Below are 16,274 nucleotides of genomic sequence, written 5' to 3' on the forward strand. Positions count from 1 at the left end.
TTATTGTGACAAAATTGGATTGATCTATAAAATTGTGGACCAGATTCGTGGTCAGATTATATTGGTGGTAAAGTTAGGCCAATATGTGCCTTGGATCCAGTAATTAGAGCAGAGCTTTGTGCCTTGCTCGGGGTTAGTGCGTGACTGATCAGCAGCCTAACCTTGGTTTTTAAAATGAAAATCTAATATCCAATTCTAAATCATTATTCATTGTTCATTTGATACCTTAACTCATTTCACTCGATCGTTATTTATTCTCAGTATTGTCAATGTGACTTGTTGAGCTAGTTAGCTCATTTGTGCGATTTTGTTTATACTCTTTTCCAATTAAGAAGGAGCTGGTTGGTAGCGAGGATCCCCAATCCAGTGCGAGAGTTAGGATTCCAGGTTGATCGGAATAAGCTGGCTAACGGCTTTTGGAATAGTTTAAGTTTGTGTAGTTTGTAATAATGTTTATTATTCAGTTGTAAGTTTAAATAGTTGGGATTTGGGCATTTATAATATAAGTGTGTATGTGTGGCTTGTGTGCATACTTTAACTTGTTGCGATCCGTGGTAGTTGGTAAGTAGGGTCACTGCATATTATTATTATCTTTATTATTATTATAAGCAGGTTATATATAAGGTGTGTGTGTGTGTGTGGACCCCAAACTTCTGACTCGGGGTTGGAGGGCGCCACATTTATGACACTTTATAACACTTCATAAAGCTTTGAATTTGTGTTTTGTACTCGAGTTTTTAGTGTTTCTAACGTGTTTTTGTAGTGGTTTTGCATTTCAGGCATTTATCAGGAATACAGGTGAATTAGCATTGTTTTGATGCTAATATGGTGTTAGGATGATGTCCAGAATAAAAGCTCGTGAAAAGACCAACTCAAATCAGCAAGAAAAGAAGAATTCAGAGATTTTTCAGGGAGTCAGCGCGCCTGTGCTGTAGTAGCTCGCGACCGCACCCAAAGAGTAGAATGTCAGCGCGCCCGCGCAGGTCAAGCACGAGCCCGCGCTAGGTCGAGATAAAAGAATTCTGTTTCTACTCTGATTTTGATCCAGAAAACTTCTACTCTGCATGGGATGCTATATAAACATTAATTAAGGTCATTTTTTAGAACAAGACATATCCGAGCTTAAGGAGAAGGCGTAAGAAGATCATAGAGTATAATTCAACCAAGGCGAAGAAGATCTAGTCTACACTTGTGATTCTTTGTTTTAAGTTGTAACTTTGGATGCTAGTTTTCTTATTCGTGAACCTATACTCTTGTTTCGTAGTTGGTTTATTATGTATTCAGTATAAAGAGTACGTTTATTATACCATGCTTTCATCGGAAGCCATGTTGATGATGAGTCTGATTATGGGCTAATCGTTATCGTGGGCTTCTAACGGATTTATTTATGGATTTCTTTAGTTGATTTGTTTTGATGCCTCAGTGTGTGGTGATTTTATGATAACCTAGTATTGGTTGTGCTTATTCGTCTTATTAGCGTCGTGAACTTATAAGATAGTGTCTTAATCTTTTATGAAGCGAAAGTGAATTTAAGGATTTAGAACTTGCCATGCTAGCATAGGTTCATGTATTTGATATGCATGATTCGTAAGTAATTTTAACCATCTTACTTGCGTTATGTAATCGCGATAGATAACTTGTGCGTTAAACCGTTATGTTGTCAAATTGTATAGACATATAGGGTCTCAGTCTAATTGGTGTCTATTCAGCTACTATCACTTTTGTGGATGTCTGGTAGTATGGTATTCGTACAACGAAAGTTGGCGTTTATCAGTTTCGTGTTATCTGATTAGTGTCATCACCATTTCATGCTATGGTTAAGAACAAAAAAGCTATTAAATGAAGTTTTAATGAAGTTAGAATCCCATGTTTGTGTCATTTATTATTCAAATCCCTTTAATCTCTTAGTTTATGTTCTTTAGTATAATCCCTTAGTTAATTGTAATTATAAACAACCTCAAATTGTTATTTATCTTAGCATTGGATAATAACCATACCAGTGTTGCATAGATACATTGATTGAAATTAACCTAAACCAATCCCTGTGGGAACGAACTAGAATTTATTCTATATTACTTGCAATCGCGTATACTTGCATGAATATTAGCACGTGTTTCAGCTCTAACAAGTTTTTAGCACCCCTGCCGGGGATATCGGTGTTAATTTTTAGTTTATGTGTTTGTCATCATTGGTCGTTAAAGTTCAGTGACTCGGACATTATTACTTACGAAATTCCTTGTCGTGTTTCAGGTACTCTTACGAGCGTGAATGCATACGCGTTCTTGGTCTCGTAAGAGAACACTGGATCAAGCTGAGGAAGAAGTTGTAGTCAAGGAGAAAGTTGAAGAAGAGGTACTTATTGTAATGGGAGAACCAGAAGCAAATCCAAAGGCTTTGATGGACTACTCTCAACCGAAGATCAATGATATTCAGTCTAGTATTGTTCGACCAGCCATCTCGGCTAATACCTTTGAGATCAAGTCAAACACGATTCAGATGATACATAACTCAGTTCAGTTTGGGGTTTCTCCAACAGAAGACCCCAACATGCATATCAAAGATTTCATCGAGATCTGTGACACTTTCAAGTTCAATGGAGTTTCTGAAGATGCTATTAAGTTGAGGCGTTTCCCATTTTCTCTGCGGGATAAAGCTAAGTGCTGGTTATATTCTCTACCACCAGGGTCTATCACCAAATGGGAGGATCTGGCTCAAAATTTATTTACTAAATTCTTTCCTATGGCGAAGACTGCTGCAATCAGAAACGTACTTACTCAATTTGCTCAACAATCTGGAGAATCTTTATGTGAGGCTTGGGATCGTTATAAGGAGATGCTTAGAAAGTTCCCTTACTATAGGATGCCTGACTGGATGATCATTAACCATTTCTATAATGGTTTGGGTGCTACTTCTAGACCCATGCTTGATGTAGCATTAGGAGGAACATTATGGGCTAAAAGCTACGATAAAGCTTATGAATTGATTGTACTGATGGCTGCAAATGAATACCAGAATCCTACTCAGAGACTATCTCAAGGCAATGTAGCAGGATTTCTGGAGTTAGAAACAGCTACTGCTATACCTGCTCAACTTAAGGCTTTGACAATGAAGGTGGATTCTTTGGCCAATTATGGAGTTAATCAGATCACTAGTGTCTGTGAGCTTTGTGCTAGTTCCCATGAGATGGAGTATTGTGCTATTTATAGTGAATCAGCTCAGTTCGTGAGCAACTTCCAGAGGTCGCAGCAACCTGTGCCGGCCACCTATCATCCTAACAACCACAATCATCCTAACTTTAGTTGGAGCAACACTTAGAATACGGTTCAGCAGCCTTATCAGTAGTATCCAGCAAAATAGTACAACCCTCCTGGTTTTCAGCAACCGCAATATGCACCAAGGCAGCAACTCCAGCTGTAAAAGTCTAATGAAAAATCTGAATTGGAGGAGTTGAGGCTCTTGTGCAAGAGCCAAGCGGTTTCTATCAAGACCTTGGAAAATCAAATTGAACAAATTGCCAATGCTTTGCTAAATCGTCAACCTGGTACACTCCCTAGTGATATTGAAGTACTAAGAAAGAGGGAAGCTAAGGAGCAGGTAAAGGTAATTATATTGAGGTCTGGGAAGGTTGCGAATCGCGAACACTCTCAAGTTTCGGACGAAGTAGCTGTGGCTGAAGAAGAAGTACAGAAGGAAGGTGAAGTGGAACCAAGGAAGACTACTGTTGAACACACTCCTCCTGAGGGTAATACAGGGGAGAAACAGATCTATCCTCCACCTCCCTTTCCTAAGAGGATGCAGAAGAAAAAGCTGGATAAGCAGTTTGAGAAGTTTCTGGAGGTGTTCAAGATACTTTATATTAACAAACCTTTCACTGAAGCTCTTGAACAGATGCCTAATTACGTGAATTTTATGAATGGTATACTTTCTCGAAAAGTGAAGCTTGATGACTTAGAGACAGTCGCTCTCACGGAGGAATGCAGTGATGTGCTACAACAGAAGTTGCCTCCGAAGCTTAAAGATCCTGGAAGCTTCACCATTGCTTGCACTATTGGAAAAGTGTCATTTGACAAATGCTTATGTGACTTGGGAGCTAGCATCAATCTGATGCCTTTGTCAATATTCAGGAAGTTGGACTTACCCAATCCAAAGCCTACTTATATGACCTTGCAGTTGGCCGATCTATCTATTACTTATCCACGAGGCATTGTTGAGGATGTTTTGGTCAAGGTGGATAAACTCATCTTTCCTGCTGATTTTGTAATTCTTGATTTCGAGGAGGATAAGAAGATTCACATAATCTTGGGAAGACCTTTCTTGGTTACTGGCAGAACCTTGATAGATGTGCAGAAGGGTGAGCTCACCATGCGAGTGCTAGATCAGGATTTAACTTTTAATGTGTTCCATGCCATGAAATTCCCTACGGAAAATGAGGAGTGCTTAAAGGTGGAGTTGGTCGATTCTGTGATTACTTCAGGACTTGATCAATTGCTAAGGTCTGATGTCTTAGAAAAGGCCTTGTTGGGGAATTCTGATAGTGAAGATGATGAAGGTGATGAGCAATTGCAATATCTAAATGCTTCTCCCTAGTAGCGGAAGATGGATATGCCTTTTGAATCTCTTGGAATGGAGCTGAACAAATCTCCAAAGCGCCTCAAGCCATATATTGAGGAAGCTCCTACACTTGAGCTTAAACCATTGCCTGAACACCTAAGGTATGCTTTTCGGGTGATGCATCTACTTTTCATGTTATTATTGCATCTGACCTTTCAGGCAGTGATGAGGAAAAACTCTTAAGAATTCTGAGAGAGTTCAAATCGGCAATTGGATGGACGATAGCAGATATTAAGAGAATCATCCCTTCTTATTGCATACATAAAATTCTGCTAGAAGAAGGTAGAAAGCCTACCGTTGAGCAACAAAGAAGGTTCAATCCGATCATGAAAGAAGTTTTGAAGAAGGAAATTCTCAAGTGGCTAGATGCAGGGATCATCTATCCCATTTCTGTCAGTTCTTGGGTGAGTCAAGTTCAATGTGTGTCAAAGAAAGGAGGTATCACAGTTGTATCTAATGAGAAGAATGAGCTCATTCCTACTCGAACAGTCACGGGATGGAGAGTTTGCATGGACTACAGGAAGCTGAACAAGGCCACGAAACAGGATCACTTCCCTCTGCCTTTTATTGATCAGATGCTTGACAGGTTGGCTGTGCATGAGTACTACTATCTTCTGGATGGCTATTCGGGCTATAATTATATTTGTATCGCTCCAGAAGATCAGGAAAAGAGGACTTTCACGTGTCCATTTGCTACTTTTGCCTTTGGAAGAGTTTCTTTTGGGTTGTGGGGAGCACCGACCATATTTCAGAGATGCATGATGGCTATTTTCTTAGACATGATTGGTCAGAATATGGAGGTGTTCATGGATGACTTCTCCGTGTTTTGCGATTCATTTGATGAGTATTTGCAGAATCTTGGCGACGTTCTTAAAAGGTCTTTTGAGACCAATCTGGTTCTCAACTGGGAGAAATGTCACTTTATGATGTGACATTTGACGGCCTCAACCCTGGGGTCAGGGCTGACGTCACCAAAAATAATAAACTATAACATAAACTACTAAATAAACTTTATTATAACACACGACCCCAAACCAGGAGCCGAGACAGGTTCAAGTATTATTTAGGTTACAACACAACAATAACTTATTCAAAATCAGACATCCTCTCTTATTACAGCAACTCATCAGACCTCAGGGTCTGATACAAACTACCTCAGAGGAGCCGGGACCGGAGGCTGACACTCTACGCTGACCTGGTCTTCTAGACATCTGTAATGAATAAATACAAGACAAGCTGCAAGGGTGAGCAATCCATTGCTCAACAGTACCTCTATATGAATAACCAGTAAACATGATGTATAAAAATAGTATAGGAAGAGATATCAAACTAGTTTACAAAAAATCCGTAAAACAGGTATAAATTGGATATCAAAACTATGCCTCTTACGCATCCGACTTAGCCTCTTACGCAACCATGCTGGGCCGTTACCTAATAACGTGCCTCTTACGCCACTGACCATCCAATATCTGATTCATTTTTATTCAGTTTCCAAAATCATTTACACCTATCTCTTTTTAAACGATTATAGCACACATTCTAAAAATCCCTTTTTAATTTTAATCACAATCTAGAGATAGGCATTTTTAGAAGTTACTTTTTCCCCAAAACATCGTTTAGTAAAACATATTTCAATACAGGGAATACGTAACTTAAAACGTTTTGTTCCAGTTTATAATTTAAATCAACAACTATTCATATATACTGAACTGTAAAAGAGTAGTTCAGGGGTACTTGCCTTGCGAAGCTTTGCACTAACTCTGGCTTAAATCTAATTGATTTCAACTACTGGGTCCTTCGACTCGAATCTACGAAATCAAAACAACCTAGGTTAAACGACCGATTATGCTTGACATTTCCTCACTAACTAATTACCCAACGATATAATTCCCGACTCGTATGCATATCAATAATAATAATATACAAGCAGTAATAGTGCACATAACAATCAGGGGTCAATTTGTATTAACGAGATATATATACTCGATTCGTAATTTAAGGTAATTTTTAGAAAAATTTGGACAGCGACTCCTCTATTTATAGGCCTACCCGTCAAAACATCAATCGATGTCAAATCCCAACAAAATCAATCCGAATCGTCACATAACTAAATTTTTAGTCTCGAAAACAATTTATACAAATTATTTTATTTATTAAAATATTTAGGACTCAGAACAGGGTCATCACCGTCCACCGCGCGCTCGTAATAATTCATCGCGCGCGGCGGCGAAATTTATTGATGCCCGAAAATATACGGGTGTCCGAATAAATTCCACCAATTACCAAAATCATATTCCGCACGAATTAAATTTTATTATCATGAAATTCTTCAACAAAAATTCTGCAGAAAAACAAAAATTGCAAATCAGTAATGAACAACAGAGCACCCGCGCGTGGGGAAACACGCGGCATCACCACCACAACCGAACCAACACAAACCGGTCGCGAACCATCCTAGAAAACTCACATACACAACGAATAACACATGCACAACCTCACACACTCCTATACACACACATATACACCCATGTATATATATATATATATATATATTCACAGCAACACAAACCATAACACCACCAGAACAACTGGTGGTCAACTCACCGACGAACAAGGCGGCGGTGGACCAAACAGGAACAGGGTAGGGAAAGAGAAAACGGGGAGAAGAAGGGAGGAAGGAGGAAGGAATTAAGAAGAAAGAGAGAGATACCGATAGTAGTGAGTGAGAGATCGAGAGAGACTGGAGAGAGTAGAGAGATTGAACCGAGAGATGAACAGGAAGAGGAGTATGCAGCTAAGCACAGGGCACAAACACGTGTCCTCAACCTAATTATAAAACGTACACGTAGCTGCAATAATAATTATACACTGCCAAAGTCCTGAATTCCGGCTTGATTTGTCCCAAAATTAAAAATTAACGAACCGAAGGGTATACAAAATAGTTTCACAAGATTACAAAAATGGTCTTAAAATGTCACAAATAATCTGAAGTTACTAAAATAAAATTTTCATAATTTTTAAAGCACTTTACAGACACAACTTATACCCGCATTAAATGAAATAACGAAACAATACGCGAGTAAGATTAATCTCGAAAATTACCAAAATAATTTTAAACTTCTCAAAATATTGTAAACATAATAAAATATGAGTTTCATAATTTTTAAAGAATCTTGGAATTAGATATGGATTTTACAGTTTAAATGAATTCAGAAAATCATTTAAGAATAAATAATTAGCAGAATATTGATTTGTAAATTTTATAAAATCCTAAAAATAATTAGTAAGATTATAAAATCATAAAAACAATTTTAGAGACAACCCAAATAATTTTTAAAATAGAATTCTCATAAAATCACTTTTTAAAAGTGAAACAAAAATAACATTGTGCAACAGTTAATCATAAAAACATACCACGCAATCCAACAATCACATATAAACAATAATAAATAAACACAGAGACCATAAGTAATATAAAATTCTTTATTAATTATCTACGCAATAATTGCATATTTAAATATTACAGAAATATACGCATCGTTATATCCTTCCCCCATAAAAAGATTCTGTCCTCAGAATCTTAACTAATTAAATAAGTGAGGATATTTGTCAAGCATATCTGATTCGAGTTCCCAGGTAGACTCTTCTACCCTAGGGTTTCTCCAAAGTACTTTAACTATAGGGATAGATTTATTCCTAAGTACACGCTCCTTACGGTCTAATATCTGGATTGCCTACTCCACATAGGATAAATCTGATTGAAGCTCGATCGGTTCATATTCAATTACTTGGTTCGACGCAGGAATGTACGGATTTAATAGGGACACATAAAATACATTATGAATATGCTACCACTGCAGGGGTAGAGCTATCTCGTATGCAACTTTTCCTATTTGTTTCAAAACTTCGAATGGTCCTATATATCTCGGACTCAGTTTACCTTTCTGACAGAATCGAACCAATCCCTTCCATGTCGAAACTTTTAGTAATACCAATGATCCTATTTCAAAACTTATGTCCTTTCGATGTAAATCTGCATTCTTTTTCTGTCTATTCTGAGCGGCTTCCAATCTTTTTCGAATTAACACCACTGCTTCTTTTGTCTGATGTACTAATTCAGGTCCTAACACTTTCTTTTCTCCTACCTCATCCCAATACAGAGGTGATCTACACTTTCGTCCATATAAGGCTTCATAGGGTGGCATTCCAATGCTGGCATGATAGATGTTATTATAAGAAAATTCTATCAATGGTAAATGATCATCCCAATTTCTCTTGAAATCCAAAGCACATACCCTTAACATATCTTCGATCGTCTGAATCGTTCTCTCACTTTGGCCATCAGTTTGAGGATGGTAAGCGGTACTCATATTTAACTTAGTTCCTAAACACTCTTGAAACTTTGTCCAAAACCTCGAATTAAATCTTGGATCTCGATCTGATACTATAGACACAGGTACCCCATGCTTGGTAACTACCTCATCTAAAAATATTTTTTAACTAGCTTTTCCAGAGAATACTTTTCGTTAATCGGAAGGAAATGTGTTGATTTGGTCAATCTATCAATGATCTCCCAAATGGCATCGTGATTCGATCTTGTCCTCGGCAAGCCCACCACGAAATCCATTGCAATTTCTTCCTACTTCCACTGTGGAATCTCCAGAGGCTGCAACAATCCACTGGGCCTTTGGTGCTCTGCTTTTACCCTCTGACACACGTGACATTTACTAACCCAATCCGCAATCTCCCTCTTCATTCCTGGCCATCAGAAGTGCTTCTTTAAATCTTGGTACATCTTCGTGCTATCAGGGTGAATAGAAAACCTAGAATTGTGCGCTTCGTGCAATATTTCATTCTTCAGTTCTACTACATTGGGAATCCTAATGCGAGACGAAAACCTAAATAAACCGTGGTTATCCTTTTGAGTACATAATTCTTCTCCTGTCAGATCTTCCAATTCTTGTTCCATAACTCCTTCTTGACATCTTTTAATCTTTTCCATTAATAATGGCTGGAAAGTAATCTCGTATAGTTGTTCCTGACCTTCACTTATTACTCGAATTTCAATTTCCATCTTTTCTAAATCTCGAGCTAATTCATCTGCGATACGGGCCATATTTAATTTCTCCTTTCTACTTAAGGCATCAGCTACCACATTGGCCTTACCTGGGTGATAATTAGTCGAACAATCATAGTCCTTAATCAATTCCACCCATCTCCTTTATCTCATGTTTAAATCCTTTTGGGTGAATATATACTTTAAGCTTTCATGATCCGTATAGATGTCACATTTCCCTCCGTACAGGTAATGACGCCATAACTTCAAAGCAAACACTATAGCTGCCAACTCAAGATCATGAACCGGATATTTCTACTCATCGGGCTTTAACTGCCTAGACGCATATGCAATAACCTTATCATGTTGCATTAGCACACAACCTAATCCTTTGAGAGAAGCATCACTGTAAATTACGAAATTCCCTGTCTCATCTGGTAATGCTAACACTGGTGCTATCACTAGTCTTTTCTTTAGCTCTTGGAAGCTTTCCTCACATTTCTCCGTCCAAACAAATCTCTCATTCTTTCGGGTTAGCTTGGTCAATGGGGTTGCAATCTTGGCAAAGTCCTTCACAAATCTTCGGTAATAGCCTGCTAATCCAAAAAACTTCTAATTTCCATCAGGGTCTTCGGTTGCTCCCATCTGGATACTGCTTCAATCTTCGCAGGGTCTACCTTAATACCATCCTTACCAACTATATGACCTAAAAACTGGACTTCCTCCAACCAAAATTCATATTTTGAGAACTTAGCGTATAATTGTTTTTCTCTCAACCTTTGTAATGCAATCCTTAGATGTTCGGCATGGTCGTCTTTGGTCTTTGAGTAGATGAGGATGTCATCAATAAATACAATAACAAACTTATCCAGATACTCCTTATACACCCGGTTCATTAAATCCATAAAAGCTGCTGGCGCATTAGTCAATCCGAACGACATCACTAGGAACTCGTAATGGCCATACCTGGTTCGAAAGGCAGTCTTCGGTATATCTTCAGGCTTGATCTTCAACTGATGATAGCCCGATCTTAAGTCGATCTTGGAATAATAACATGCTCCCTTCAGTTGATCAAACAAATCATCAATCCGGAGTAGGGGATACTTATTCTTGATGGTTAACTTATTCAATTCTCGATAGTCAATACACAATCTAATGCTTTCGTCCTTCTTTTTCATAAACAACACTGGCGCGCCCCACGGGGATAAACTTGGTCTAATTACCCCTTTATCCAAAAGTTACTGAAGTCGTTTAGCTAGCTCTTTCATTTCTACTGGGGCCATACGGTAAGGTGCCTTTGAAACTGGTTCTGCTCCCGGAATTAAATCAATAGAAAACTCAATCTCCCGATCTGGTGGTAATCCTGGTAACTCATCTGGAAACACATCTGAAAATTCATTAACTACTGGAATTTCCTCCAATCCAGGTACCTTCTTCTCAGTGTCCACAACATGGGCTAAATACGCTTCACATCCTTGTCTCAATAACCTCTTTGCTTCCAATATAGAAAGAAATTTCTTATCCTGCTTCTGTCCTTGATAAACTATCCTCTTATTGTCTTCTGAATATAGCAAAACTTTCTTTTTCTTACAATCTATATTTTCCTTATGCTGAGACAACCAATCCATTCCTAGAATTACATCAAACTCTCCTAACTGAAAGGGTATTAAATCCACTGAAAAGAAATGCCCACAAATTTCTATTTGACATCTAGGACAAAACTGGTTTACTGAAACTTTATCCTGATTGGCTACCTCTATAGACAAGGGCTCATTTAGATCCTTCAACATCAAATCCATTTTACTTACACATTTTTTAGATATAAAAGACTTAGACGCTCCCGAATCAAATAAAATCTTAACAGGAACGGAATTTAGAGAAAGCGTACCTACAACCACATCTGAATCTTGAGCATTAGATTTCTTGGTCATTTAAAGGTTCTGGCTCTTGCTGTGCTAGTTGCTGGTCCTTGAGATTCATTACCTCCTACACTGCCTTGAGTAGCCATCTTGCAGTTTCTGGAGATGTTCCCAACCTTACCACACTTGAAGCAGGTGACTCCGATGTTTCCTGTGTTACACTCTGATGCATAATGACCCTTTTTATCCCATTTAAAACACTGGACATCCTTCCGGCACTGACCACTATGCTTTTTACCACATAACTTACAATCCACAACTGGCCTGGTTGACTGAACTGGGGCAGAGGCAACTGAGGTGACACCGGAATTCGTGTGAGCCATGCCTTGCCTTCTAAATCTCTTATTCCTATTCCGGCCAAACGTCCTTGGGAACTTCTGACTAGACTCCTCCTGGTCTGCATTACCTATACCACCTTCAAACTTTCTCTTCCGATCACTCATTTCCTTGGAGACCAGCTTCTGATCACTCTCAATCACCAGGGCGGCTTGAACTATAGAGGTATACATCTTAAGCTGTAGGGCCACCATTCCACTACGAACTTCCGGCTTTATTCCTTGCTGAAATCTCCTAGCTTTCTGAATCTCAGTGTTCACATATCCAGGGGCTAGTCGAGCCAACTCCGTAAACTTGGCCTCATACTCAGCCACGCTCTTTTCTCCTTGCTTCAATTCCAAAAACTCTACTTCCAACTGACTCTGTAAACAATCTGGAAAATACTTCTCTAGAAACAACTCCGTAAATCTGGCCCAAGAAACATGGCCTTCTCCTTCCAAGGCACGCACAGATTCCCACCAAAAACTTGCTTCACCTTTAAGAAAATAACTAGCATAATCCGACTTAGAATCATCACTCACCTGAATAAGGGTGAAGGCTTTCTCCATTTCTTTAATCCAAATTCTAGCAGCAACCGGACCTACCTCGCCCTTAAACTCTAGGGGTTTAAGAGACTGAAAAGACTTGAAACTAACAGTCTGGTTCCACTCTCTTGGCTGTGGTTGTTATTGAAGCTGTAACTATTGTTGGATTTGCTGATGTTGTTGTTGTATAAATTGTTGCTGTTGTTGCTGCTGTTGCATGAATTACTGTTGCTGCTGCTGGAATTGTTCTTGCTGCTGAGCCATATGATTAGACTGTTGGCGCAGCAAATCTAGTAATCCATCCATGACAACAGGAAATTTTTCTTGGGAGGCATTCTCCTGAAACATAACAAAAAGTTTTATATGAAGTTGTGCCCCCGGGTAGCAACAGTTTTATGCATCAGGAGAATGCGGTCACAATTAAATATTCCCTTCCTTGTTTATTTGGGGTCCACCCATGATGCATAACTAAATTCAACAAATCCAGCAACAAATACAACAATAATAGTAACAGCAATAACAAAAGTGCAATAGAATAAAACCAACAACCGTAACATCATAAAAATAATAGTACAACAACAGTACAAATCCATCTAACAACTACAGTACAACACTCATAATATACTAAGTACACAACAAAATTGGCTATCATAGCAGCCCCGCCTAATACAAGCTACAGTACATAGGAAAAGCATCTACATAATTCATACAACTAACTCCGAGCTCTGTATCTCACTACAGCAACTCTGATCTAGCCATTGCCACTACCACCAATGGATCCTAACTCAAATACCAACCAGTTCACGAGATCCTGATACTGAACACCTCTAAACTCGGAGCTAATGAAACGATCAATGGTCTGAGCTCTCTCTACAGGGGCCTGAGTCAAGGATCACACTCTCTCCTGTAAATCTGGTGAAGGGGCAGGGATGCCCTGGAAAGGCCCGACCGGAATCTGGTCAAGCTGAGCTGCTAACCCTGGGCTCTACTCTCTTATCAAAGAATGGTTCACCACTCAGTGAACATAATAAGAGATCGGGGAGGATGCACCTGAAAGAACAGATGGAGGAACAGGTGGTCTCGAGGTGGAGGAACTGGGACCACATCCTGGAGGGAAATCCCTAACAGCCGACACTGACCTTCGTACCCAGCTAGGATGGATACTAGGTCCTGACACACCTCCTGATACAACTGGAGGAATGGGTGGAGGAGGCATGAGAGTCTCCTCGGCTACAACATCCAAAGTCCGCTCAGAGTCTGAATCATCTAAATCTGGCGGGTTTCCCCGAGAAGGAGAACTGGAGATCACTATGGGCCACTGTCAACCATAAAAATATACAGGGAAGACATAACAAGGTTAAGGCAAGTCTATTAAAATATTAATATATGCCATGGTAACACCATCGGAACCCTCAACTAACACTTAAGGTTCCTCCTCTACATGAGTTGCTGACTCACACTATAGGACATACTTCCTACACCTTACTGACTCAACTCTTAACCTAAATTAGGGACTTGAACCTGTAGCTCTGATACCAACTCTGACGGCCTCAACCCCGGGGTCAGGGGCTGACGTCACCAAAAATAATAAACTATAACATAAACTACTAAATAAACTTTATTATAACACATGACCCCAAACCAGGAGCCGAGATAGGTTCAAGTATTATTTAGGTTACAACACAACACTAACTTATTCAAAATCAGACATCCTCTCTTATTACAACAACTCATCAGACCTCAGGGTCTGATACAAACTATCTCAGAGGAGCCGGGACCGGAGGCTGACACTCTACGCTGACCTGGTCTTCTAGACATCTGCAATGAATAAATACAAGACAAGCTGCAAGGGTGAGCAATCCATTGCTCAACAGTACCTCTATATGAATAACCAGTAAACATGATGTATAAAAATAGTATAGAAAGAGATATCAAACTAGTTTACAAAAAATCCGTAAAACAGGTATAAACTGGATATCAAAACTAGCATGCTCTGCAAAATAATATCATCTGTATTGTGCTGTGTCAAAATAACAGAGTTCAATTTTAGCATGCTATTTCCTTTCCAAAACTACTGTCCATTACTGGACCTATAAATTATCTGTCCCGTTACGGGGACCATAAACTATTTGGTCTGTTACGAGAACTACTAAACCAAAGTCAGATATAAACGTGGACGAATTCTAGGGACAGTTGATCAGTCTATCCCACCACAAATTTTGTTCCAGAACTCAGAGACTAGCTAGGTCTCTGTCATGCTGGACTAAGCAGTTTACCCGTGCGCACATCCAATTTAGCCTCTTACGCAACCATGCTGGGTCGTTACTAATAAAGGGCCTCTTATGCCACTAACCATCCAATATCTGATTCATTTTTATTCAGTTTCCAAAATCATTTACACCTATCTCTTTTTAAACGATTACATCACACATTCTAAAAATCCCTTTTTAATTTTAATCACAATCTAGAGATAGGCATTTTCAGAATTTACTTTTCCCCAAAACATCGTTTAGTAAAACATATTTAAATAAGGGGAATACGTAACTTAAAACGTTCTGTTCCAGTACATAATTTAAATCAACAACTATTCATATATACTGAACTGTAAAAGAGTAATTCAGGGGTACTTGCCTTGCGAAGCTTTGCATTAACTCTGGCTTAACTCTGATTGATTTCAACTACTGGGTCCTTCGACTCAAATCTACGAAATCAAAACAACCTAGGTTAAACGACCGATTATGCTTGACGTTTCCTCACTAACTAATTACCCAACGATATAATTCCCGACTCGTATGCCTATTAATAATAATAATATACACGCAATAATAGTGCACATTCTTGGTGCCCAAAAATATACGGGTGTCCGAATAAATTCCACCGATTACCAAAATCATATTTCGCACGAATTAAATTTTATTATCACGAAATTCTTCAACAAAAATTCTGCAGAAAAATAAAAATTGCAAATCAGTAATGAACAACAGAGCACCCGCGCGTGGGGAAACACACGGCATCACCACCATAACTGAAAGGCATATGTCATAACCTATTTATTTATTCGAGGATTTAACTCAACTCAAATAAGAATGTAATAAGTAAATAGTGGATCTATCGTCAGAGAGATCTCACAGAGTAACATATGTCAAAGGGTTAAGAAACATTATTCATCTACAGACTTGAAGACTTAATTCACTGGAAGAAGCTTAAGAAATTGATCAAGCCTCAGTGATATAAATCAAGATTGTGGATTTAATCAAGTGACAGAGATCTCGTCAGGGTATCAATTAATTACAAGGATTTAGTCTGAAGAAAATCAAGAGTATCAAGGTCAAGGCTTGAAGAAACGTCACGGAAGTTAGTCACTCATGAACCAGACAGAACATCGAGTGTCAACATTGAAGTGGTGGAATTGATTCATAATTGACAGTGATTTTCAGAAGATTTTCAGAAGAATGGTTGCTGCTCAAGATTAGTATTAATTCTCTATTAATTAATTAAGTCATATAATTTAATTAAGAAAATAAATTATATCTGCAAAGATTAATTTATTGATTAATTGAATTAATTAATTAATTAATTCAGAATTAATATTAAGGATTTTCAGAATTTTTATTAGATTAAAAATCTATTAATAATTCAGTAAGACAATATGATTTGAACTACTATGACAATCGGTATGACAATTGATAGTCATACCGAAAGTCTTGCTAGTTCATTCTGATTGTCTTGCTAGCTATTGGGATTGTCTTGCTAGTTCAAAAGGATAGTCTCACCGAAAGTCCTACCAGTTCAAATGGATTGTCATGCCAGTTCATTTGATTGTCTTGC

At 38.5% G+C, this 16,274-nt stretch overlaps 1 non-coding gene across 1 annotated transcript; it reads right to left on the minus strand.

Moving 5' to 3' along the window:
• Positions 1-2,756: 2,756 nt before the first annotated feature.
• LOC141681812 (small nucleolar RNA R71) lies at positions 2,757-2,861 on the minus strand. The gene has a single exon (XR_012559236.1). It is a non-coding gene; the product is annotated as a small nucleolar RNA R71 (small nucleolar RNA).
• Between the last annotated feature and the right edge of the window lie 13,413 nt (positions 2,862-16,274).

This window comes from Apium graveolens, chromosome 8, assembly GCF_009905375.1.
Source record: "Apium graveolens cultivar Ventura chromosome 8, ASM990537v1, whole genome shotgun sequence".
Taxonomy (NCBI): domain Eukaryota; kingdom Viridiplantae; phylum Streptophyta; class Magnoliopsida; order Apiales; family Apiaceae; genus Apium; species Apium graveolens.